Source organism: Carettochelys insculpta, chromosome 7, assembly GCF_033958435.1.
Source record: "Carettochelys insculpta isolate YL-2023 chromosome 7, ASM3395843v1, whole genome shotgun sequence".
NCBI classification, from domain to species: Eukaryota; Metazoa; Chordata; order Testudines; family Carettochelyidae; genus Carettochelys; species Carettochelys insculpta.
In genome coordinates, this window is record NC_134143.1 from 70,632,922 (window position 1) to 70,658,996 (window position 26,075).

The window sequence follows — 26,075 nt, forward strand, 5'->3', positions numbered from 1 at the left end:
TCTCATGGTTTTGCACAATGCACATGTGGCTGCACATCTGTGAGAATTCTCTATGCTTCCAGCAGAGCTTTGAGCTCCTCAAATGAGGGGCATGCTGTAAGTGCCAGTTTATTTATAAATTGTTATAGATATGTGAGTCTAGAGCCCAGGACACTGCCATCAAAGCATACTATTTAGCATCAAAATCAGATTGAATGACCTCATTTTACTAATAAAAACATATGAATGGTAAATTACTTTCTCATCTTACTCTGATAACTCTTAGCTGCTACCACAGTGTTCCGCTAGCTCTTCTTTAACAAACTGTAGTTACATGAAATGTATAAATGCTGTAAATCATACATATGGAAAAGAACATCTAGATTCCACAAGGCTTGCCATCAGTTGAAGATGCATGATGCAGCCTGTGATAAGGAAAAGAGAAAAACAGATGACAGCTGTACAGATTGTCAGTGTCAGAATATGGAATGAAGGCTGGACATGTGTGTTCTTTAAAGCCATCAAGGCCGTGCTGTTCTTAAAGGAGACAGTGACAATTTCAAGTAGGCAGGGAATTGGTACAGCCATCTGTTTCAATGGGAGAAGAAGTGGGCCCTGGAATTCCATGACCTCACAGCAGGGTTTGGTGGCAGAGGGACTGAAATCCTGAGGTTTGTCACAGACTCGTTAAAAGCAATTGCCAAAAACAATTAAAAAGAGAAGATCGTGAAATCAAAAGGAGATTGATTTTAAAAGAGAGTGCTTTTTAATTCCAGAACACCTGACTAAGTTCTTTAGCTACACAGACTGGCCAACAGGGAAGCTCGTTTGTATCGCCATGGTTCTCTCCCCTGATGTTCAAGTGATGTGGTGAACTGAGACTCAGCCTTTGTGTGTCCACCAGCATTCAGGGCTCCAAATTACACAGGCTTCCTTTCCCTTTGCCCCAGACTCTGGAAAACTCTTGTTGTCTTTGGCCTTTCTCCTTCTAAAATCTTTTTCTAAGTTCCATCTGTAAATAATTATTGTTATTGCACTGGAAACAAAAACTGCAAGCTGCCTCTGTCCCTGGCTCTGCTACCTCTTCTTTCACAGATCGAGGGTGTTTTTACTGTTCATTACCTCCCCATAGCACTGATTTGATGAAAGAAAGTGCTCTATATACTCTGCAGAGTGCGTGTACCAAGTCGATGGCCTTCTTTAAAGGTGCCATGCCTGTTCCCTATGGGGAAAAAAAGGGATTATCTGTATTTTTAGAATATTAAATAAACACCATCTGCTTAAGTAACTGAATAAGATTAGACTCATTAAACAACGTGCGAACTGCACTAGATTTATTTTCTCTTGTACCCTTTTGCAAGCTGGTAGTGTCGTGCAAGGCTTCAACCTTGCTTCTCTGCAACAACTTTACAAGAATAGTATGTTATAATGGAAATATTCACTCATCTTCTTTGCAATAAATGTCAACCTATCCCTAGGCACCAAGCGTTTTCAGTGGTCCAACGGCAAGGACACAGCCAGTTGTCACAACAGGCTAAACTATGCCACACTACACTGAGTGATACCTTACTTGACAAATAGTCCTCCTGCCCTCAAACTAAGTGTGGCTCAGTCTGGCTCCTTGTGACCTTGAGCAAATCTGAATGATTCTGCAACCCATCCTGGACAAGGATCCTTCACTCTTACAGACCTTGGGAGGCAGGCCTGTCCTCGCCTGCAGACAGCCTGCCAACCTTAAACAAATTCTCCCTAGCAACTATAGATCACAACACAGTAACTCTAAACCTGGAACCAATCCCTGCAACAAACCTCACTGCCAACTCTGCTCACATATCTACACCAGTGATCTCATCACAGGACTTAACATCAACCATACCATCAGGGGCTCCTTTAGCTGCACATCTGCCAATATAATATATGCCATCATGTGCCAGCAGTGCCCCACTGCAATTTACATTAGCCAAACTGGACAGTCTCTACATAAAAGAATAAGTATCAGAGGGGTAGCCGTGTTAGTCTGGATCTGTAGCAGCAACGAAGGGTCCTGTGGCACCTTATAGACTAACAGAAAAGTTTAGAGCATGAGCTTTCGTGAGTTAACTCACTTCTTCAGATGCTCGTCCTGGAAATCGGCAAGGCCAGGTATAAATAGGCCAGAGCAAGGCTGGGGATAACAAAGTTAGCTCAGTCAGGAAGGCTGAGTTGTATTGTCATCAGTAGATCTGGAGGTGTGAACTCCAAGAGAGAGGAAGCTGCTCTTGTATTTAGCCAGCCATTCACAGTCTTTGTTTAATCCTGAGCTGAGGGTATTGAATTTGCAGATGGAATTGTAGCTCAGCAATTTCTCTTTGGAGTCTGGTCTTGAAATTTCTTTGCTGCAGGATAGCTACTTTTAAATCTGCTACTGTGTGTCCTGGGAGATTGAAGTGCTCTCCTATGGGTTTTTGTATATTGCCATTTCTGATGTCTGATTTGTGTGCATTTATTCTTTTACGTAGAGACTGTCCAGTTTGTCCGATGTATATGGCAGAGGGGCATTGCTGGCACATGATGGCATAAATTACATTGGTAGATGTGCAGCTGAATGAACCCACGATGGTGTGGCTGATCCGGTTAGGTCCTGTAATGATGTTGCTGGTGTGTATATGTGGGCAGAGCTAGCAACGAGGTTTGTTGCATGGATGGGTCCCTGAGATAGAGTGACTGTGGTGCGGTGTATAGTTGCTTGTTAGGATTTGTTTTAGGTTGGCAGGTTGTCTGTGAGCAATGATAGGTCTGCCTCCCAAGGCCTGTGAAAGTGGGGGATCATTGTCCAGGATGGGTTGTAAATCCCTGATGATGCGCTGTAGAGGTTTTAGCTGAGGACTGTAGGTGATGGCTAGTGGTGTTCTGTTGGTTTCTCTCTTGGGCTTGTCCTGTAGCAGGAGGCTTCGCAGCACACGTCTGGCTCTGTTGATTTGTTTTCTCACTTCCTCAGGTGGGTATTGCAGTCTCAAGAATGCTTGGTGCAGATCCTGTAGGTGCGGATCCTTGGTGCAGATCCTGGATAGTGCACCAGACAGAAATTGTGGAGAAACAACATCGTTTGCCTCACAACCTCAGTCGTGCGGAACGCAATGCCATCCACAGCCTCGGAAGCAACCCTGACATTATAATCAAAGAGGCAGATAAAGGAGGAGCTACTGTCATCATGGACAGGTCTGACTACCAGAAGGAGGCTTCCAGACAACTCTGCAATACCAGATTTTACAGGCTACTTTCCTCAGACCCCACCGAGGAATACACTAAGAAACTATACCATCTGCTCAGGACACTCCCTACACAAGCACAAGAACAGATCTACACCAACACACCTCTAGAGCCCCATCCAGGGTTATTCTACTTACTACCCAAGATCCACAAGCCTGGAAATCCTGGACACCCCGGACATCATCTCCGGTATTGGCACTCTCACTGAAGGACTGTCTGGTTATGTGGACTCTCTCCTCAGACCCTATGTCACCAACACCCCCAGCTACCTCCGCGTCACCACTGACTTCCTGAGAAGACTGCAATACGTTGGTGACCTACCAGAAAACACTATCCTAGCAACCATGGATGTAGAGGCTCTGTATACCAACATCCCACACAAAGATGGAATAAATGCTGTCCGGAACAGTATCCCTGATGATGCTACAGCACATCTGGCGGCTGAGCTCTGCAACTTTATACTCACACACAACTATTTCAGATTCGGTGACAATATATACCTTCAAATCAGTGGCACAGCTATGGGTACCCGCATGGCCTCTCAATATGCCAATATTTTCATGGCTGACCTAGAACAACGCTTCCTCAACTCTCGTCCACTAACACCCTGGCTCTATTTACGCTACATTGACGACATCTTCATCATCTGGACCCATAGGAAGGAGACTCTGGAGGAATTCCACCGGGACTTCAACAACTTCCACCCCAACATCAAGCTCAGCCTGCACCAATCTACACAGGAGATCCACTTCCTTGACACTACCGTGCTTATACACAATGGACACATCAGTACCACCCTGTACCGTAAACCCACTGACCGCTACACCTACCTTCATGCCTCCAGCTTCCATCCCAGACACACCACATGATCCATCGTTTAGAGCCAAGCACTTAGATATAACCGCATTTGTTCCAACCCCTCCGACAGAGACAAACACCTACAGGATCTGCACCAAGCATTCTTGAGACTGCAATACCCACCTGAGGAAGTGAGAAAACAAATCAACAGAGCCAGACGTGTGCTGCGAAGCCTCCTGCTACAGGACAAGCCCAAGAGAGAAACCAACAGAACACCACTAGCCATCACCTACAGTCCTCAGCTAAAACCTCTACAGCGCATCATCAGGGATTTACAACCCATCCTGGACAATGATCCCCCACTTTCACAGGCCTTGGGAGGCAGACCTATCATTGCTCACAGACAACCTGCCAACCTAAAACAAATCCTAACAAGCAACTATACACCGCACCACAGTCACTCTATCTCAGGGACCCATCCATGCAACAAACCTCGTTGCTAGCTCTGCCCACATATACACACCAGCAACATCATTACAGGACCTAACCTGATCAGCCACACCATCGTGGGTTCATTCAGCTGCACATCTACCAATGTAATTTATGCCATCATGTGCCAGCAATGCCCCTCTGCCATATACATCGGACAAACTGGACAGTCTCTACGTAAAAGAATAAATGCACACAAATCAGACATCAGAAATGGCAATATACAAAAACCCATAGGAGAGCACTTCAATCTCCCAGGACACACAGTAGCAGATTTAAAAGTAGCTATCCTGCAGCAAAGAAATTTCAAGACCAGACTCCAAAGAGAAATTGCTGAGCTACAATTCATCTGCAAATTCAATACCCTCAGCTCAGGATTAAACAAAGACTGTGAATGGCTGGCTAAATACAAAAGCAGCTTCCCCTCTCTTGGAGTTCACACCTCCAGATCTACTGATGACAGTACAACTCAGCCTTCCTGACTGAGCTAACCTCGTTATCCCCAGCCTTGCTCTGGCCTATTTATACCTGGCCTTGCCGATTTCCAGGACGAGCATCTGAAGAAGTGAGTTAACTCACGAAAGCTCATGCTCTAAACTTTTCTGTTAGTCTATAAGGTGCCACAGGACCCTTCGTTGCTGCTATAAAAGAATAAGTGGACATAAATCAGACATCAGAAACGGTAATGTACAAAATCCTGTGGGAGAACACTTCAATCTCCCTGGACACTCAGTAACCGATTTAAAAGTAGCAGTCCTAAAACAAAGAAATTTCAAAAATCAAATGGAGAGAGAAATCTCTGAGCTGCAATTAATTTGAGTCCATCAAGCAAGGGTTAAGCAGAGACTGGGAGTAGCTGGCTCCTTACAAAAGAAGCTTCTCGGCCCTGGGTGTTAACATTTCCACATTAGACTCTGACAATGGGTCACATCCCCCTGTCTGATCTGACTTGTTTTTCCCTCTTTTGATACATACTACTGATAATGGGCCATTTCCACCTTGACTGAATAGAACTTGTCAGCTCTGGCCTTCCCTTTTACTGGGACCCCACTCTTTAAACATCCCTCTGAACCCCCATCCCCCCACTCGTGCATCTGATGAAGCGGGTCTTTGCCCATGAAAGCTTATGCTCCAAAATATGTTTTAGTCTGTAAGGTGCCACAGGACTTCTTGTTGTTCTCAATGATTCTGTGTCTTTTACGCTTCTCAGAATGGGCATATGGTAACACTTATTATACAATGGCTTAGCAGAAGGCTGGGATCCAAAAAGATGAACGAGTTAAGAGCTACATAGAAAAACTAGGTGTACATAAATCCATGGGTCTGGATTTAATGCACCCAAGAGTACTGAGGGAATTTGCAGACGTCATTGCGGAGCCTTTGGTCATTACCTTTGAAGACTCTTGGAGATCAGGAGAGATCCCAGATGACTTGAAAAAGGCAAATGTAGTGCCCCTCTTTTAAAAAGGAAAGAAGAACAGTCCAGGGAACTATAGAGTGGTCAGCCTTACATCAGTCCCTGGGAAAATAATGGAGGGGATCCTCAAGGAATCCATTTTGGAGCACTTGGAAGAGGGGAAAATGATCAAAAGTAGTCAACATGGATTCACCAAGGACAAGTTGTGCCTGACCAATCTGATTATCTTTTATGATGAGGTAACAGGCTCTGTGGACATGAGGAAGTCAGTGGATGTGATGTACATTGACTTCAGCAAAGCTTTTGATACAGTCTCCCACAACACTCTTGCCCATAAGTTAAGGAAGTATGGATTGGATACATGGACTATAAGATGGATAGAACGCTGGCTTGACAGTTGGGCCCAATGGTTGGTTTCAAGTGGAGTGCACCGAGGCTCGGTCCTGGGGCCAGTGTTTGTGGATGACACTAAGCTATGGGGAGAGGTAGATGCACTGGAGGGTAGAGATAGGATCCAGAGTGACCTGGATAAATTGGAGGGTTGGTCCAAAAGAAATCTGATGCGGTTCAACAAGGAGAAGTGTAGAGTCCTGTGCTTGGGATGGAAGATTCCCAAGCATTGTTATAAACTGATGATGGACTGGCTAAGCAGCAGTACAGCAGAAAGGGACCTAGGGATAATGGTGGATGAAAGGCTGCACATGAGTAAACTGTGTCCTTGTAGCCAAGAAGGCTAATGGCATATTGGTGTGCATTAGGAGGACCATTTCAAGCAGATCTAGAGAAATTGTTGTTCCCCTCTACTCAGCACTGGTGAGGCCACATCTGGAATATTGTGTCCAGTTTTGTGTCCCCCCCAGTGTAGAAGGGATGTGTATGTGCTGGACCAGGTTCAGAGAACAGCAATGACATTATTAAGGGGCTGGAGCACATGACCTATGAGGAGAGGCTGCGGGATTTGGGCTTATTTAGTTTGCAGAAGAGAAGACTGAAGGGTGAATTAATAGCAGCCTTCAACTTCCTGAAGGGGAGCTCTAAAGATGATTTGAGAGAAACTCTTCTCAGTGGTGACAGATGGCAGAGCAAGGAAAAATGGTCTGAAGTTATACGAGAGGAGTAGGTTGGATATTACGAAAAACTACTTCACCAGGAGGGTCGTGAAGCATGGGAATGCATTGCCTAGGGAAGTGGTGGAATCTCCATCCCTCGAGGTTTTTAAGTCCTGGCACAACAAAGTCCTGACTGAGATGACTCAGTTTGGGTTGATCCTGCTTGAAGTCTGGGCCTGGACTCAAAGACCTCCTGAGGTCCCTTCCAGCCCTATGATTCTATGACTGCCTCTTTACAGAAACTGGTACAATACAACCTTTTGCCTCACCCACCTTTTCTCTTCAGTTCAGGTAATAATATTCCAAGGAAGCCATGTATTTGCATCATGAAGACTCTTCACCACCCATATTGCTCCACACCCCTGCTTATTATTTTACACAGAGATACAACCACATTAACGTCATGCAGTGTTGCCAATTCAAGTAATTTATCACAAGTCTCCAGATGTTTGGTATTTTACTAAACGCGCTAGCTCCTGGAATACGATTATTGTAGGAGAATCTCCACTTTCATTTCTAAAATAAAGAAAGTTGTCAGCACCTTTGTGTTTGTGGAGAAAGCTTGAAAATGTGACCTGAACGCATACTAAAGATTCAGAAACCAATAGGCAAATGTATAATATAAAAAAGCTTGTAACTTTTGAAATAATTTCATCATTTTTTAGAATCTGGCTTGTAATTTTTGAACACTTGAGATTGGCGAACAACTAATCTAATGAATTTGTATTCAGTGTAAAAGAGCAGACTGTCTTGAAATGTTAAAAAAAGGAGGGTAACAATTTTGGTAATTATTTTTTACCGTTATGAAGAGTACAGCAATATTTTGCACTTCTAAAAACTGTTCATCTAGCATCACAAATTGCCTTGTGATCACAAATAAGCTTCAGAACATGCCTTCGATGCAGATGTCACTTTCCCCATTTTAGAGGTGAGAAAACTGAGGCATGGAGAAAGATTAAATGACTTATCCAAGCACAAGCAAGTTGGTGGCTAAGTTGGAAATAGAGGCCAAGATTTTAAAAAACGGCAAGTGATTTTTGGGCTCAGTTTAAGACACCTTAAAGGGGCCTGAGTTTTCAGAAAGTGCTCAGCACCAGCTATCTGGAAGCCAGATTCTTTTAAGGAGTATAAAAGTAGACCTAGCCAAGACACATTGCTACAATTATAAACACATCAGCTGACATCTGGCTCCCAGTCCAAACCACCCAAGAGATACCACCCTTGTGAAGACAAGGCAACAAACCATTAAGCTGTAGGGTAAAACAGTATTGATGGTATCCCACTCAAGGTATTGTGTCCGGTTCCTGAGGCAGCATGAGGATATGAGAGCTGCCACATTGGGTCAAACCGTGGCCATCTTGCCCAGTATCCCACTTCCAACAGAGGCCTGTACCAGTGTTTCAGGGGGAGTGTGCTGACCCACTCCTACCTTTCCCTCCTGACTTCTGGTGGCCAGAGGTACGGGATGATCCTTAGCATGGGCTTGTGTCCCTGACCATTTTGGCCATTAGCCATTGATAGACCTGTCCTCTAGGAACTTACCCAATTATAATTTTGTCCATTGTAATATTGCATGGCAGTGAATTCCACAGGTTAGTTTTGCATTGTGTGATGGTTTGTATTGTTGTATTGTATTGTTTGTATTGAAAGTGCTGCTTATTAATATCATTGTGTGACTCATGGTTTTTGTATTGTGTGGAGGGGTAAATAACACTTTACTATTCACTTTTCCCATACTAGTTGTGTTTTTACAGAATTTATCATCTCTGCCTTCCGTTACCTCTTTTCTGAGATGAAAAGCTCTACCTTTATAGACTATACTCAGATGGAAGCCATTCCATACACTGGATCATCTTTGTTGCCCTTCTCTGAACTTTTTCAAATTCCACTAAATCCTTTTTGAGATGGGACAACCAGAACTGGACACATTATTCATGATGGGTGTACCGTGGATTTATATAGTGCCATTATGTATTTTCTATCCATTTCCTGATAGATCTTAAAACACTATTAGCCTTTTTGAATGGTGCGGTTTACTGTGCTGAAGTTGTTGAAGAGCTATCCATGTTGACTCCAGAATCACTTTTTTGAGTGGTAAAGACAGTTAATTTAGAAACCATCATTATATGTGTACATGGAGGTGACGGCCAGGGTGAACTGATTTAAATCATGTTTCTCACTGATACTTCTTCACATATTGCTTAAACAGTGGTGCAAATCTGATCACTAAAACATGTTAATTTCAACTCAATACAGCATTCTGCAACAGCCAAGATGCTGTTTTTATTAATTTGGGAAATAGTACATAATAATCATTACCTGTATCAAGTTGCAGATTCAGCAGCAGCACATTACGAGTGGTAAGAAATAAATCTTACACAAACAAAATAACACTTCTATATTTAATAAACAAAATTTTAAATGTTACATAAATGGTTCACATTTGTAATTGCAGCAGTCTCCTGAGTTGCCACCTGTCCTTAAACTTTTTTTTTTAAATTTTCAAATTTTACTAGCTGTAACAGACAAGTCCATAGAACACTAAATTTGCGGTGTCCCGAAAACATCTACAACTAGCTTACATCTTCCCCGCTCCCACTATAATTTTGATTCATAGACTGAAACAGAAATACGAGTTTTCCTGCTTTTTAAGTCCCAGTCAATTTCTTAGATATGTGTGAATGATACCAAAAAATGAAAATATTCTCTCTTTGCATGCAGAGGAAGCTGCTTCTGTGAAAAGTTGGCTTCGCAACTGAAGGATCTCAGTGTCAAGGTTCCTACCTAATGGTTCCCACCAGTTCAGGGAAGTGACTTTGTTCAAAACATCGTCAATAAGCATTTATTTGTTTGTTTTTTGTTTTGCTCCAGCCCTGAAATTTATTGTGACTGGCATAACTAAGGAGTAATTTTGAGATGCCCATGCCATAACAGCAGCAGCATCTTCAGAAATTAGACATTTGCCTTTATATCACAGGTTAAGAATGTTCATAGGAAAATGAGGTAGAGGTAATGCTTGATCTATTTGCTTCTCTATTGCCGGTAGTTTAACCTTCTGCTGAGGTATTTCTTTCATCGATGTCTTTTGAAGTGCCTTCCAAATTTTGACTGCATCAACAATACAGCAACAATTTCTCTGAAGTTTAAGGCTGTGGATAATAGGGTTCAGTATACTGAGTATATCCTTTGCATTCATATTTAATCCAGTGTTAGAGACCTTGGAGGAGACACGTCTATCTATTTAATCAAGATTTTCATCACAAAGTGTTATGATATTAGGCCAATTCTTAATAAACTGTTCAAAACAACCAAACACAGAATTCATCCAACTTTTTGAGGGAGAATTAGTTTGGATCTTCCTGCTCTCTTCAGTGAAGCTGAAGCAAAACGGTTGTTACAGAAGTATTTTTTGACTTCAACAACATTTTCCTTTATTCCTGAAGAAGGGGTACTTAAGTCTTTGGCCTAAAAGATCCATTAAATGGGCACTACAGCCATATAATATTAAGGCACATTTCTCCATTTCTTCTAAGCATCTTCTCATCTAGGCCATGTTTGCAGCATTGTCTGTGACAAAACTGCGTATGTGTATGTATTGTGTCTTGCATGAGCGGTGAGTGTGGACCCAGCTGGGGCAGGCAAGCCCCAGCTCAATTCCTTTTGCCCCTAGGCGCCACGTCTTGCATCTCAAGGCGCCGTGACTTTGGCAACCTCCCACCCTCACCACTGTAGAGCCAAGTCCCACCAGATCCCAGCTCTGTCTTTCTTGGCCACCTGGAGGGCCAGGGCTGATGCACCTTGGCCCAGCTGTCCGAGGTGGCAGGGAAGCCAGGCTGCCAAGCTGCAGCTTCAGCCTTCCCTGGCAACTTCAGCAGTCCCCAGTGGCCAGGGAGCTGGGCTGCCAAGCTGTGGTCCCAGTCTTCTCCCATGGCTGGGGAGCTAGACTGTAATGCCACAGCCCCAGCCTTGCCTGGCAGCAGGGAGCATAGGCGGTTTTGGGAAGGCAATACCTTCATTTGCTTACATTACCCTCTGCTCATGGTGTCTTACTGGTATTTGCTGGCCCTCACTACAAACCCATCCATTATGGTAGTTTTACTGGATGGTTGAAATCTTTTGCTTGCTACAGTTGCTTTGTTGTCTGAAATATGTTTATTTGCAGCCGTGTTACTAAAAGTACCAATGGATAGCTCTGCTGTTGTTGAGGTGTACAACCTAAGTCTTTATGCTTAACTGGGATCCTGAAACAAAGTTCAAAAATGATTTTGAGTAGTCTTTCTTCTCGATTTATTATTCATTTACTTTTTTTTTTCAGTAAGGATGCAGATCCGATTCCAAGTTATCAAAAAAGTTAAGACTGACTACGCTTAAAGTGCTCTTAATTTTGAAGTAAGCCACATTGAACTCACTAGCACATCTGTTATTTGAGAAAACAATTATAGGCTGTGGTTCCCTTGGGAAAGCTGAGCTTTGCTGAACTACAAGAGGGAATAGATTTATGGCATCACCATTAGGGTCTGTGGCTATAATGTTCCAAAATGAGAGCATATATTACTTAACATAAAATAAGTAAATGACACTTGGTGACAACCTTGTATCTCTTTACAGTAAGATTTCTCTTCCCGCTGCTTCCTATACTGTAGTCTACTGTATCTAGAGTAATAGATTCTAAATCTAGTTAAGTAATTAAACAAGCATAAGGATTAACTAAGCTAAACTTATTTTTTTCTGGCAGCAGCCAGCATAGCATCTAGTTAAAAGGCATAGAGAAAATCTTGAAGAGTGAAGTATTGCAAAGTAAATTATTTAAGTTAGTAACCAGTTGATTGACTCAGACATATCCACGTCATTTTCTCCAAATAAGCAGTTTTCCTTATGATGTTTTATTCTTGCATTTAGGGCCTGCATCTTGTTCTTGCCCTTACAGTTGACCCGGTTTCCTTTTTTACCGAGGGAACTAATTTCTTCAAATTATTCACGGATAGGGTCTCTCTTATACTCAGAAGCCATGATAGCTGTTATGTGGCAACAGTATGGGGGAATATAGGAAGTGGGGTGTGTGCTGAATAATGTCGTCTTTCTTTTTTTCCAGTCCACACCATTGTTCCTTTCTACACAGCATCCGTTCTCGCCTAGATATTGTCTCTGTCTTTATGACTATGTCTTAACTAATTCCTCTGCTGTGCTTGGCCCAGGTCTACCACCCCATAAGCACAGAACAAAAACAATCCTGTTGAGCCTGTGTCTTTCTTTGCACACATTAATTTTGTATACTGAGGAACAGAAATTGAAATCCCAGAGCTTTCAAGAAGCAACAACTGGTAGTTAGGCTGGATAGACAGTAGCCATTAATTCATTTTTATGAGACTATGGCTGTGGCCACACTAGCAAGTGACATCAAAACGGGTAATCCCGATCCATCAGTTTAAAGTGAGTAGTTTTGAAATGAAGTGACTACACACAAAACACGGATCAATGTTACGATCTGCAACATTGAAGAGACACCCCTCATCCTTTCGAAAGGCAGCGGCTATGCAGCCCACAGCCTTCTTTTGAAATAACGGGGCAGGAAATGACGAGGGAAGGGTCAAATGGCCGGCAAGCCCTTCCTGGAGCATAGGCCAGCCGCCCCCTTAAGGGACCTCTCCAAAACACCCCCCATTCACCTGCTGAGGGCTCCAGCTGCTTGCAGCATGTGACCTCCAGCTCAGCAAAGGTGAAGCCTTGCTCAGCCCCAACACTGCAACCTGGCATGGACCCTCAGCACTTCACAGACGGGGACGTCCTGGACATCATGTCCATCCTGGCAGCTTGCTGCTTCAGGCTCCATGCTGCCTGCCCCATCACCGGCCTCCTGCAGCCCCCCACCATCCCCCACGGTGCATCTGGAGCACTTCTTTCCCTGGGCCCACCGTCGCCCTGATGGTACCCCATTATCATGGAATGGTGGTTCAATATCGTCCTGGAGGGCTAGGACAATGAGTGGTAGCTCCTCCATTTTAGGATGAGCCAAGCCACCTTCATGGGTCTGTGCTGGTGACTGGCACCAGAACCTCACCATCAGGATACCCGCATGTGGCCTGTGCTCCCCTGGAGAAAAGGGTGGCCATTGCTGTATGGAAGCTGCCCACCCTTGACATCAACCGCTCAGTCAGCCACCAATTCGGGGTGTGGAAGGCCACCATAGGAGTCGTCCTTCTAGAAGTAAGGCAGACAGGGTTGTCATGCACCCACAGCAGGGCCCAAGGGGGGTGTCCTGGGGAGGGGGTCCCCCTGCATGCTGCTACACGCTCACAGGTGCCTGTGCCCTCCATCCTGTGCAGGCTGTTGGTGCCATCAACTGGATCCGCCTGTGTCAGCTCATCCACTTGGGGGATGTGGATGCTGCCATGTCTGGGTTCTAGCAGCTGGGATTTCCCAACTGTATCGGCACGTAGGACAGCACATGTTGCTATCCGGGCCCGACCATACAGCCGTGGACAGTACATAAATCGAAAGGGCTACCGTTCTGTCATCCTCCAGGCCCTTATGGATGCCCGAGGGTGGTTTATAGACATTTGCCTGGGATGGCTGGGCAGGCCCCATGATGCCTGCATCCTGCAGAACTCATGGCTTGGGCGAAGGATGGCCAGGGGCACCTACACCCCCCACCATTGAAGTTCTTGGTGGGGGACATGACCATGCTCCTGTGCATTGTCGCCGATGCATCCTGCCCCGTACAGGCCTGGCTAATGTGCTTCCACATGGGCAAAACCAGCGAGAGCCAGGATCACTACAATGCCTGGACCAACGAGGCCAGGAACACAGCAGAGCAGGCATTGGGTGTCTGAAGGCACACTTCAGGTGCCTGCTGATGAGCCTGGAGGTGGGCCCACCCAGAGTGCCCATGGTCATGGGCTCATGTTGTGCTCTCCACAATCTTGTGGAGAGCAAGCATGAGCTCTCTGTGGTGTGATGGGCAGCTGAGGCTGTGGCACAGTACGACCAGCCTAGGTGTGGTCCCATGCCCCCAGGTGTACTGGGATGGGGTTTGAGAGGTCCTCTGGGAGGCCTTTGCCTGGGGCCCCCCTACCCAGCCCTGGCCCACCCTGCACAATCTCTCCCTGCACACCTGACCCCGCCTCTGCCCCACCAGCACCCCTGCCCACATGTCCCTCACCATCCCCACCCAATGCATGACACGGACACTGTCCAAAAAAGTTAACTGTTGATTTTTCGAACCCAAAAATGCCTCCAACTATTTACAAGGTGTGGGGTGAACTCTGTAACAGAGGGCTGGCGGGGGGTGAACTATTTACAAGGGGGGGCTGGGGTTGAACTATTTACAAGTGGGGGTGGGGGACCTCACTCATCCATAGGGGTGGTGGGACGGGAGCCAGAGCAGCCCCTGGAGCTGTGACCGCCCCGGGTCTGGGGCCCCCTGTGGGGCTGGGATGGCACCAGGAGCACTGGTACGTAGGGGCACACTGGGGTTGTGAGGGCCTCAGAGTCGTTGGGGGTGGGGAGGGAGCTGGTGGAGCCATGGCCAGGTGAGGCACGCCAACCCACAGCCACCACATGAGCTCCTCCCTCTCAGCTGCATTCATGCTGGGTGGGAGCAGGTTGCTGAGGGCAGGAGGGCCAGAGTCAGGGGTGGGGTGGGGGCCATGGGAAAAGCCTTCCAAGGGGCAGGCAGTTGGCGACGGCCTGGCTTAGGGTATTGAGGTACCCCGAGACCCAGTCCCAGGCCACCCGCTCCATGGAAAGCCATTACCATAGCATCCGGTTTTGTTCCTGCCGTGCGGCTGTGTGGGCTGCCTCTAAGTCGCTGGTCTGGCTGCGGCAGTGGGCCCATCTGGCACAGGGCCCAGTCCTGGGGAGCTTTGCTCCTTCCCCCTGGCCTGCTGCTGCAGGGCTTCCTGGCAGGTCAAGGGGGCTGGGGTGGCCTGCAGACATCAAAGCTTTGAAGATATAAGGGGAGAGGGCAGCGCCCTCTCAGTTACATGACTGGATACTGTGGGCCAGTGGCCACATTCCCATCGCTGTCCCTCCCTGCCTGTGGGAGTGGGTGCCCTGGGGCATCCTGGCTGCTGTGGGGCCCGTCCATGCTGGGCCATTGGCAGGGCTGGTTTGCCCCACACCCTGTACTCCGCAGAGCTGTCCGTGGCCCCGCACGGGGACCCCTCCCAAATGGTGGCCATGGCCGTCCCCAGGGCCTCTGACCCATGGCTGCGTGCCTGAGCCCATGCGAGCAGTGGCAGAGACTGTCCCCCCTGCATGCCCAGGGTGCCACCACACCCGGTCCTATCTGAGGGTGCCTCGGGGGGATTCAGGGGAGGCCCGGGCGGAGGTGGCCCAGCTTGTGCCCTTTAATGGTGCGACAATGTATAGGGTCCCCTTGCTCTTGCCATCACTGTCCCCATCATCAGCCGGTGGCTCCAGGTGTTGGCTCGGTGGTGCTGCGGAGGGTCCTGGCTCTGCCCCATCACCCTGCCCATCTGGCTTGGGTGTGTCAAGGTTTTTTTCTGGTGGTCTGACCTCTCTGGGGCCAAGGAGCTGGTGCAGGTCATTGTAGTAGGGGCAGGTGACAGATGCTGCTTCTGACCATCTGGCTGAGTCCCTTACCTTTGCATACCCCTGTCACAACTCCTTGGCTTTCATTTGCACCTGGAACTCTGGCCAAGGTCTCAGCCAGACAGACGAACACGGCTGCATTCTGCTTCCACCCTTCCATCCTCAGCAGGACGTCCTCTTCCTCATAGATGTCCTGCAGCTCCCAAACCTCAGCCTTCAGCCACAGAGCACCCCTCCTCTTTGGGGGCTGTCTGGGGTCCTGGAACCCCTGCCTCTCGGTGTCTTGGGATCCCTGGGGCTCTCAGGGATCCTTTCTGCTGGCCATGGCTCTGGCCGTTCTGCGTTTCCACGTTCTGCGGGCGTGCTGGAGAGTGTTCTGCTGGGAGCACTTGCTCTTATGGCTGCCAGCACGCTCTTGGCTTGCTGAACAGGGTTTCTGTGTCCCTGCAGCTATAAGGCCCTCGGAGCTGACAGCCATAGAGCCCTGGTTGCTGTCCAGGGCATCTCTGTGTTCCAGGGAGAGGCCGTCTCCGTGGATAACTTGTGATTTCGAAATGGTGGCCGGGGGAGCGGCTACGCATGTTTCATTTCGAAATCAGCGTCGGAATGGAGCGTTGCTCCCAAGATGGGAGTGGAACAACGCTGTCAAAATGACCGCCTTTTTATCATCCCGATGTTGATTTTGAAACAAGCGATTTGTGTGTCATCGCTCTGCTGCTGCTTGTTTCGAAATCGCCCCTCATTTTGAAATTGCTGTCAAAATTACTTGCTAGTGGGGCCACAGCCTATAAGTGTAGGTGTAACGTGTGATGAGATTTAATTATAACTGTTATTTTTGAAAGAAAATTTAGTATTTTATCGGTGATTAAAAACAGCAAAAGAAGCCGTTTTTGTTTTTGTTTTTGTTTTTGTTTTTGTTTTAAAATAATTGGTTTTTATCCACCCCGGTGATGCACAAGGGGCCTGTTGCAAGGGGCCAGAGCTCAGGGTACTAGCGGGAGGGAACTGGTGCCTGCAGCAGGAATCAGTCCCACCCCCCACTCAGTTGCAGTGTGGGGAAGTGGAGACATATGGTCCTGTTGTCCTGGCTCAGTCGCTCAGGGGTGGAGCGAGATGCCTCCCACACTCAACAGCAGCAAGCAGAGCAATGCATCTGGGTGCACAGCATGAGCTAGGGCTGCGTTGCTCCACTTTCCCCCGCTGCTTCCAGTGAGTGTGGGGAGGTGACCCTTTCTGCTGGCACCAGGCCCCCATTCCCCCAGCTAGTCCTCTGGGCCATTGGTTGGGGGAAGAGGTGAGGCAGGGGTGGAGCAAGGGATGGGAGCAGGACCTAAGGCAGAGGTACATTTTCCTGGCCCTCCCCAGAAATAGGTGTGGTACTCCGCACTTCTGTGTCCTCTCTCACTCATACCCCTGTATGAGCAGTTGGGATTATTTTTTCCAATGTACATTACATTTGGCTCAGCAATGTTGAAGTGGATCCTTTTGTACCTCCTTACAGACTGCTTTAGCTTTGCCTGTCTCAAGTAATTTTGTTTCATCTGCTAATTTTGCCACTTCTCTTTGCTCCCACTTTTGCAGATCATTAATGAATACATTGAACAACACAAGTCTCAGTAGACATCCCTGGGGGCACCCCACTGTTGTCTCTCCATTGTGAAATCTGACTAAATAGTCCTACCCTTTGTTTCCTAACTTTTGACCAGTTACTGATCCATAAGAAGTCCTTCCCTCTTACCCTGTGGCTCCTTAATACTTGCTTCATTTGCAGATGGGGATTAGTGGAAGGGCCTGAGACAACTGCCCACAGGTGTAATTATAGTAAAATAAAGGCCAAAAGCATGGAATAATAGAAATGGAATGAACCTGGAGAGGTCATCAAGTGCATTCCCTTGCACTGCATGACCAAGCACCATCTAGACCATCCCTGACAGGTGTTTGTCTAACCTGCTCTTAAGAATATCCAATGATAACCCAACCTCCCTAGGCAATTTATTCCAATGTTTGGCCACCCTGATGGGAAATTTTTCCTTATGCCCAACCTCAGTCTCCCTCAATGCAATTTAAGACCATTGCTTCTTATTCTATCATCAGAGGTTAAGGAGAATAAGTTTTCTTCCTCCTCCTTGTAACAGCCTTCTAGATACTTGAAAACTCTTACCATTGTAACTCTTGCCATAAAACCTATTTATTATAATAGATGAAAGGCCTACGCAAAAGCAGAGAGGTAATAAAACCAAGAAAGTTAATGAAAAAATATTCCTCTTGCACTAATTGAAGTTTGTTTGTTTTTTTTGTTTTGTTTTTTGACTATCCAGTCTTGTGCATCAGAAAGGTACAGGTGAGGAAAAAATGCAAGTTCTTCTCCTGGTTCTACAGTTCTTTTTCATGTAAAATTTTCATTGGAGTCTTGTGGACAGACAGCCTGAGGTTCCTAAAATCTGAGTAATGACCTATGTGAATAATTCTACTTTAGGCAAAATATTCTTCATCAGTCTCAGTGGAAAATAAACAGTGTTGCCAAGGTCATTTGATGTAATGGGCCCCCCGAAGTGGAATTTGCATTCACCTCAAAATCAGCCATTTACTCCCTTCCCAATTTAATTAATTAAAACACATTTAAAATGTGTTTTACGCCCATCCCATAGTGATTGAGCTGGGAAGTCCAGAGACCTGGGTTCTGTTCCCAGCTTCCTTTGCATCACTCTGTGACCTGAGGCAAGTCATTTACCCTTTCTGGGCCTTAGTTTATCCTCTTTGTGTAAAATTGAACTAGTAAGATGTGCCCTTAAATTGCTTAGAAATCTAGAAAAGAAGAATATGCTAAGAACTGATATTACATGTATTACATTCAGTAGTGCCATTTGCATCCCTTGATTGAACTGCAACTCATCATTAGCTTGAATATGTTCTGTATGTTAAGCAGCTGGTATTTTATTATCCTACATTTGTTATTACCCAGTTGTACAGCATGGAAGAGCTCTCCTGCAGGGTTGGATAAAGGAGGAGCATCCTATACATACTAGTCTTATTAGCTTGGCTGAGAAATTGGCCAAATTCCAGCAGCACCTTGAGTGCTTTTATTTCCCTTTTTAATGCTTCATTTAGAAAGAGGTTAATATGCCAAAGAATACACTAACTCCCCATCTTCTCAATTTGTATATCTTCTCTGCTAGTCACTAAAAATTTAGTTTTCTTTTAAACAAGAGTTTTTAATCAGTTCCAGAATCCACCCTAATGTTTAGATTGTTGGAGCCAACACAGAGTGATAGTGATAAAAATGACACAGCTATCCCAGCAAATGTTTCCTGTTTTCAGGGGAGGGAGAGGAGTTACTAGAGTGAAATGTTGGGACAGTTACTAAAACAAACTTGTTTTTGTAGAGCTTTGTGGGGTGCCCAAGTTCTGTTTCTGCTATTCGTTCAGAGGATGTGACCACTACATTGCTGGTTTTAAACCTTCACAGTTCCCTCAGCAGTTCAGCTGAGGCATCACCCAGGGACAGTGAAGACCAATTCCTATTGGTCATATGCTCTTGAGAACTATCAATTAATACTTCAATGAGATGTTCAGCTGGCCTGTCCAGGCCACAGAATTCAGATCTAGAGCCAGGTTCTCTTTTTTTTCTTTTCCCCTCACACTGTGAGGAGTGTTGGATTTGGTGTTTGGGAAGGACTCATTCCTATGTAATAAGTTAAGACGGGATAGTGGACCTCTTTTAGTGCTGTGTGTAAGAGACAGCATCGATCTGCACTAACTTAAGAGGAGCTGTGGGAAGAAACTGTAAATTGGGGATTTTTTGGCTTCTCCCTTCAGTGCAGCTGCCTCTGATGTGGAACACAACTGCCAATTTTTCTAGCGATATGACAGTCATGATTCCTTTCCTTCACATTTAGTCTCTGTGGAAGAGGAGTACTTTGCACCTTCTCTTTACCACATAGAGAATTCTTCCTCTTGTGCTGTCAAGTTCTGTTGGCTAGTGTGTTAGGGGCCGCAGCTGTTCCCTAGCCCTTTCTACCTACTTTCAGCCTACCTGCACATGGCTGTGTCTACACTAGCCAAAAACTTCGAAATGGCCATGCAAATGGCCATTTCGAAGTTTACTAATGAAGCGCTGAAATACATATTCAGCGCCTCATTAGCTTGCGGGCGGCTGTGGCACTTCGAAATTGACGCGGCTCGCCGCTGCACGGCTCTCCCAGACGGGACTCCTTTTCGAAAGGACCCCGGCTACTTCAAAGTCCCCTTATTCCTATGAGCAGATGGGAATAAGGGGACTTCGAAGTAGCTGGGGTCCTTTCGAAAAGGAGACCCATCTGGACAAGCCGCGTCAATTTTGAAGTGCTGCGGCCGCCCGCATGCTAATGAGGTGCTGAATATGTATTTCAGCGCTTCATTAGTAAACTTTGAAATGGCCATTTGCATGGCCATTTTGAAGTTTTTGGCTAGTGTAGACATGGCCCATGAGTGAGAAAGCAGGTGGAACAGCAGGTTCTCTTTCTCCCAGTGTGCATGGCATAATAATCCATGCAGGCCATTCTAGCACTTGGGGATGCAACTGCGTTAAACTGAGCTGCCATCTGGTCCTATACAATATTGTCTGGGTGTTTCAGCTTTCATCCAGAAGAAGTCTGTTTGCATGATGGAATACGGAGAAATCACTGACCATTGTCTCCTCCTCTGTGCAATGTGGCCTCCTCTGTGGTGGAACTCTGCCAAGGTTCTTAGTTCTAGCAACAGCAGATTTTAGGAAGGTAGGTGAAGTTTTCCCCCGTAAGTGGTAACTCTCTGAAGTCATGTCATGGTGGCGCACATAGATGGAGGGAACAGCAGGAGAGAAGAAGGAATTCAATAACAGAGAGAGGAGGAGAAGGAGAAAGAAAAATAGGATTTAAAAAAGAAACAACCTAAATTAAATCCAAAAGCACACTAGGAAAGAAGGAAAAGTGAGTCTTGACCTATAACTAAAACGTAGCAGCAACGAAGGGTCCTGTGGCACCTTATAGACTAACAGAAAAGTTTTGAGCATGAGCTTTTGTGAGCACAGACTCACTTACTTCATCAGAGTCTGTGCTCACGAAAGCTCATGCTCAAAACTTTTCTGTTAGTCTATAAGGTGCCACAGGACCCTTCGTTGCTGTTACAGATCCAGACTAACACGGCTACCCCTCCGATACTTAACTAAAACTTAGGTTAACCTAGCTGAATTGCTCAGGCCTGTAAAAAATTTCAGCTGTTGAACTCATAGGCAAGTGGCATGCGAATAAATGGCCAGAAATATGCTAATGAAGCATGGACACAAATTCCCCGTGTCTCATTAGCATAAGGTCACATGAGTTGGAGTCTGGAAGATGCTCTTCCATACTCCAAAACAGCATGTAGAAGCCCGGCCCCCGGGGGGAGGGGGGTGTCTTCCAGGAGGAAGTCCTCTTTCCAGAGGCTCCTTCTTCCTGAAGAAGAAGGTCTTCCGAACATACCTGTTTACCTGACATCAGAGAAGCAGAGTTGCTTGCCTGACTGGTCACCTAGGCGCTATGGGATACCCTCCATATGCCAAAAGCTATGTAACCACAAAGAACATGTCTGCACTTGCACATCACTGCCGAAGCATCACTGGTAAAAGCTTTATGCCTTTCGTGGAGATGGATTTCTTTTGGTGCGAAACGTCTAAGTTTCACCTCAAAAATCCACTGGTGAGTGTAGATGCTCCCACGATTTTTGTGCAAAAAAGGGACTTTTTGCATTTTAAATAGCAAGTTTAGACATGTCCAGAAAGACTAAATTTCAGGCTCAGCGGTGTTATTAGCCACATCAATGCTGCCTTTATATCCAATAGTTTGCCTCCTATTAAAAAACAGAACCATGGTCCAAAATGTCCCCAGAAGTTCTCTCTCACACAGTTAAACCAACCCTACCAATTCTGTGGCTATCTCTGAACTTTACAGCTGTATGTCACCTGCACTTGGAACTTCACTGTGGCAGTGAGGAGAGATCTCTGACTTTCTTTTCCAAAATTACAAGCCTCTGGGAGATGAGCAGCTGGAGAATTTTTTTTAGCTCTAAGGAGTAACAGGCCAAAGACACACACAACAGGGTTATGATCCCAGCCAATCAAAGACAGTGGTGCTGACACACTCTTGGTAGCTTATGGTTGTTTTACCGAACCCTTAATTAATCTTGTAGATTTTCTAAATTCAGCTGAAAATGATCTTTGCCAATACATGTGTCTCCATGAAAACTTTTTGACATCTGATCAGCCTGCTCCTCAAGAGAGATTCTTCCAGCACACCCGTCATCTTTGTGATATAATTTTTTTTGCCCTGAAGCCGCAGTGATGTTGGAAATCTGGTTGTGGTGTCAATAGATGAATGTAACTGAAGGAGCAAATACCAATTACTGTTTTTCACCAAAAGCTGATGCAGAAATTGTGTCAAATATTACCCTAAGTTCTTTAGAACAGAACTTTGGGACTATGTGTACAATAGGTGCTATAATATGGATTTGACGCATAGTTACTGCTCGGGGGATACTGTTATGGGAATGAAGGTGAGGAATACACTCAAAGTTTCTGCCAGCAGATGAGCTGTGTTGATGACGTCTTCTTCTCATTGGCATCTACGTGACACTTGTTAAGTTCAAAGGGCTTAAGCATATGGGAAATTTTTTCAACAAAACTTCATTCCTTGTTTCAGTAAATTCACCCATGGGCTTCACTGTTAAGAGTAAAAATCACAAACTAACACATTGTCATCTAATTTAGAGTGAAAAGAGTGAGGAAAAGGGCACAGAATGACAAAATATAAAACTTCATCCTGGAATCATGCACCCCCGACTAAGTTTTGCAATACAGACTAAACAAAATGTCACTTCTTTTCATTTAAAAAGAGAAAAGTGCAAATTGTAAAATCAGGACTCAGTTTGGGGATTCATTTTAAGTGGGGAGAGGATTTCAGGTACAGGTTTTGCAGTGGCCTCACATTTCCTGGCCAAACAAATAACATTCTGGCACCAGCTATTCTACGTATCCACGTCCTTTAAAAATCTCCCCCTACGAAAGATTCACACCCCCCCCATGCAAGTCATTGGCATCATCTTGACTTTAGATGAGGTCCTATGTCTGATCACATTGTCATGATACAGAATAAGACCTTGTCTACATGACAGGTTACTTCAGGTGACTTATAATGTACACTCCTAAGCAACATAAGTTATATCGACCTAAGCACTAGTATAGACTGCACAAGCTTCTCCTGCCGGCATAGTGCCCACCTCTTATGAAAGCAGGCATTATTAAGGCAATGGGAGAGCTCACTCCTGTCCGCTGAGAGTGTAACCATCATAAGCATTATATTGGCACAGCTGCACCAATCCAGCTATGGTATAAGTTCTGTAGTTTAGATGTTGCCCAAGTTGTTTTTTAATGGAGATGTTCATTAAAGAAAACATCTACTGCTAACACAACAGCCTTTTCCACACAGCCCAAATCCCAGCTCTCTTGCTTGCCAGGGACCACATCCAATCAGGAATTCTATACAATGCTTAGAGTCTTCTAAGACATGTCTACATTGCAATAAAAAAACCTCTCTGGGCCAGGTCAGTTGACTAAGGTTTGTGGGGCTATAAAATTTTAATGTAGAAATCCAGTCTTGTCCACGCTGCAATGTTACAGTCCAGCAGCCTCAGTCCCTGGGCCTGGGTCGGCTGAGCCATGCTCTGAGTCTCTGTGTAGAGACTTTTTATCACATTCTAGACATACCTGTACAGTCTGAATAATCTAGTCCAAGTGAACATATGTATACTTCCTATACATCACTGAGACACTCATAAAACATCATTGTATTAATAATGTTCAAAAACCTACGCCGCCTGTGGATTTTCTAATCTCTTCTCTGTGTTTCTCTTAAACTCTAAAACCAGAGACTTCCTTGGGCTTTGTGTATCACACAGTACTGGATATGTTGTCATGCTAAACAAAGATTAAATATGTTTTTTATTGACCTAGGACATTTTTCTTTAGAACTAAAATGGAAAACAGATTAGTGTCCCTCTTCATGCCTTTAGGAAAGGAAAGGTCTGTGTATTTTTCTTTATATCTATTTAATTAGAAACAGGTTGCCAACAGTTCAAAGAATGTTCTCCACACTCACACATACTCACTCTGATTAGAATATTTATCTTTGAGATATACGCTATGTGTTACTTTAAGGCCTCCTTTAAAATCAACATTGACTTGAAAACACAACAAAAAAGCTCAATCTATGCAGCCTATCAGGATAACTAAATATTATGAATAGAGCAGAATATTTCCCTTTCATTATGAAAATAAGTGCTCTCTGCTGTGTTGAGCTTCAAGTGTGTTGTTCAAAAGATGCGATCAAGGCATCAAAGGGAAGAAACCAATTGAGATAGTGTGAACTGAATTGACTGTGTTTGCATTGATAATTAAAAGAGAAATTCCTCCCTTTTTGCTTGCTGAAATTGCAACATCTCTCCTTTCATCTGGTAGTTGTCCTGAAGTCGATATCATATCATGATTTGATCATACTTGGTGATGAGCAATTGACATCATCATCTTAAAGTGGGAAAAGTTTACCATTGTTTAAATATATTGTTTAATTTATTAATAGTGATAGTGGGGCCCCTTTTGTCTCCAGAGCACAGTCAGAACACCAGCTAATTAATTCTCATACCTCTTTCCTTTCCCTGCAAGCTGGGTAGGTTGTAGGGTCCCTCATTCTATTGATGCTGAAGTGTGTAATAAGGAAAGACAGACTCTGTCTCTTTAAACTGGAACCTGTCAGAATGATCCCTCTAGGGGGCTGTGTCTACACATGCCCCACCCTTTCAGAAGGAGCATGTTAATGAGGCACTTCAGAACAGGTTAGTGAGGTGTTGACGTGCATATTCAGTACCTCATTAGCATAATGGCAGCCAGTCGCGCTTCAAAAGTGCTGCTTTCGAAACATAGATTGGCTGTATAGACACGGGCACTTCGAAATAAGCGCCACACTTTGAAATTCTGTTATTCCCAAAGCGAATAGGAAATAAGGGAATTTCGAAGTGTGGGGCTTATCTTGAAGTGCCCATGTCTGTACAGCCTGTCTGAGTTTCGAAAGCAGCACTTTTGAAGCGCGACTGGCTGCCATTATGCTAATGAGGCACTGAATATGCATGTCAGCACCTCATTAACCTGTTCCAAAGTACCTCATTAACATGCCCCTTCTGAAAGGGAGGGGCATGTGTAGACATAGCCAGGCTAAGGCATAGTTCTCCCAGCCTATGTCTACGTAGTGAGAGTTTTTTTAAAATACTTTATGAAGTTTTGAAATATCTTTTTCTGAACTTGGTGTCATCCAAAGGGCACCAAATTTTGGAATAAGGGGCTATTCCGAACATTCCATTACTCCTCATACAACACGGCGTACCGGAACCGGAATAGCATGCCCGAAATAGCAGCACTATTTTGGGCACTGTGAAAAACCACAGTGTTGCAATTTTGGGATACCTTTGTATCCCAAAATAGCACCCGCCATGTAGATGTAGCCCCAGTGAAGGCCAAATGAAAGCCCACCTATCCTGTGCCATTCCCTCACGAGCCCAGGGCCAGGAGGTAAGACCATGGTGCAGAGCATGATGGAGGATTCTGGCCCACTGCTGATTGCCACTCTTCTCTCAAATTCCAGAGGGGCACAGGTATCCTGAAGCTGTTGTCCTCCACCCTTCCTTTGGTTCAGTCTTTTGTGCTGCACCTCTTGCTGGTGCAGCACAGAATTGCAACCCACAAGCCAGTTAAACAGCCACACTGTCAAATGTGGGCACTAATTCTGGGCGTTGCCATTTTTGGCGGGGCTGGACCTGAGATACTTCAGGTTTGATTTTTGAAAAGTTCTGAGCACCTGCTGTTTGCAGTATCTTCAGTTGAGGTTGTGGATGTTGGGCATATCTGGAAGGCCAGATTTGTTGTGTCTCAGGTTGAGTACCCAGCATCACTCAGTAGCTCCTTTTGAAAATCTTGGCTGTGTTCAGATAGTTAAACAAGCTGGTTGGGGTGTTATTTTTCATTGGACCCACTGTTGTTGGTGAAATATAGGAGATTTTGAGCTACACAGAGCTCTTCTTCAGGTCTGCAAAAGGAAATTGGAGTCTCTGGGCTAAATAATAGAGTTGGGGCAGACTGAGAAGCAGAAGGAGTAACTAGTAAGCCGCTTGAAAAGAAGTGGGCAATTGAGGGTTACATTTTTATATATAAGGGTCTGAAGTGGGCAGTTAAGAGTAGCAGGCAGGGGTGTGTAGCGTTGTCCCAGGAGGGTGGGGCCTGGGGCAACTGCTCCAGGCCCTGCCCCATGCTGCCTTCCCCATCCCTGCCCCACCTCTTCCTGCAAGCCCTGCCCCCTTGCTGAAACCCCAGGCAACATGAACTGGGGGATTACCTGGCTGGAGGGGCCTGGGGCAGGGCATCGGCAGGGGTTGCGCCCGCCCCA

The 26,075-nt window shown here is 45.5% G+C and overlaps 1 protein-coding gene across 2 annotated transcripts in view; it reads left to right on the top strand.

Annotated features, from left to right (window-relative positions):
• The window catches only part of SH3PXD2A (SH3 and PX domains 2A), a 465,726-nt gene that overhangs the window by 26,551 nt on the left and 413,100 nt on the right, over positions 1–26,075 (top strand). The gene's annotated exons all lie outside the window — the stretch shown is intronic.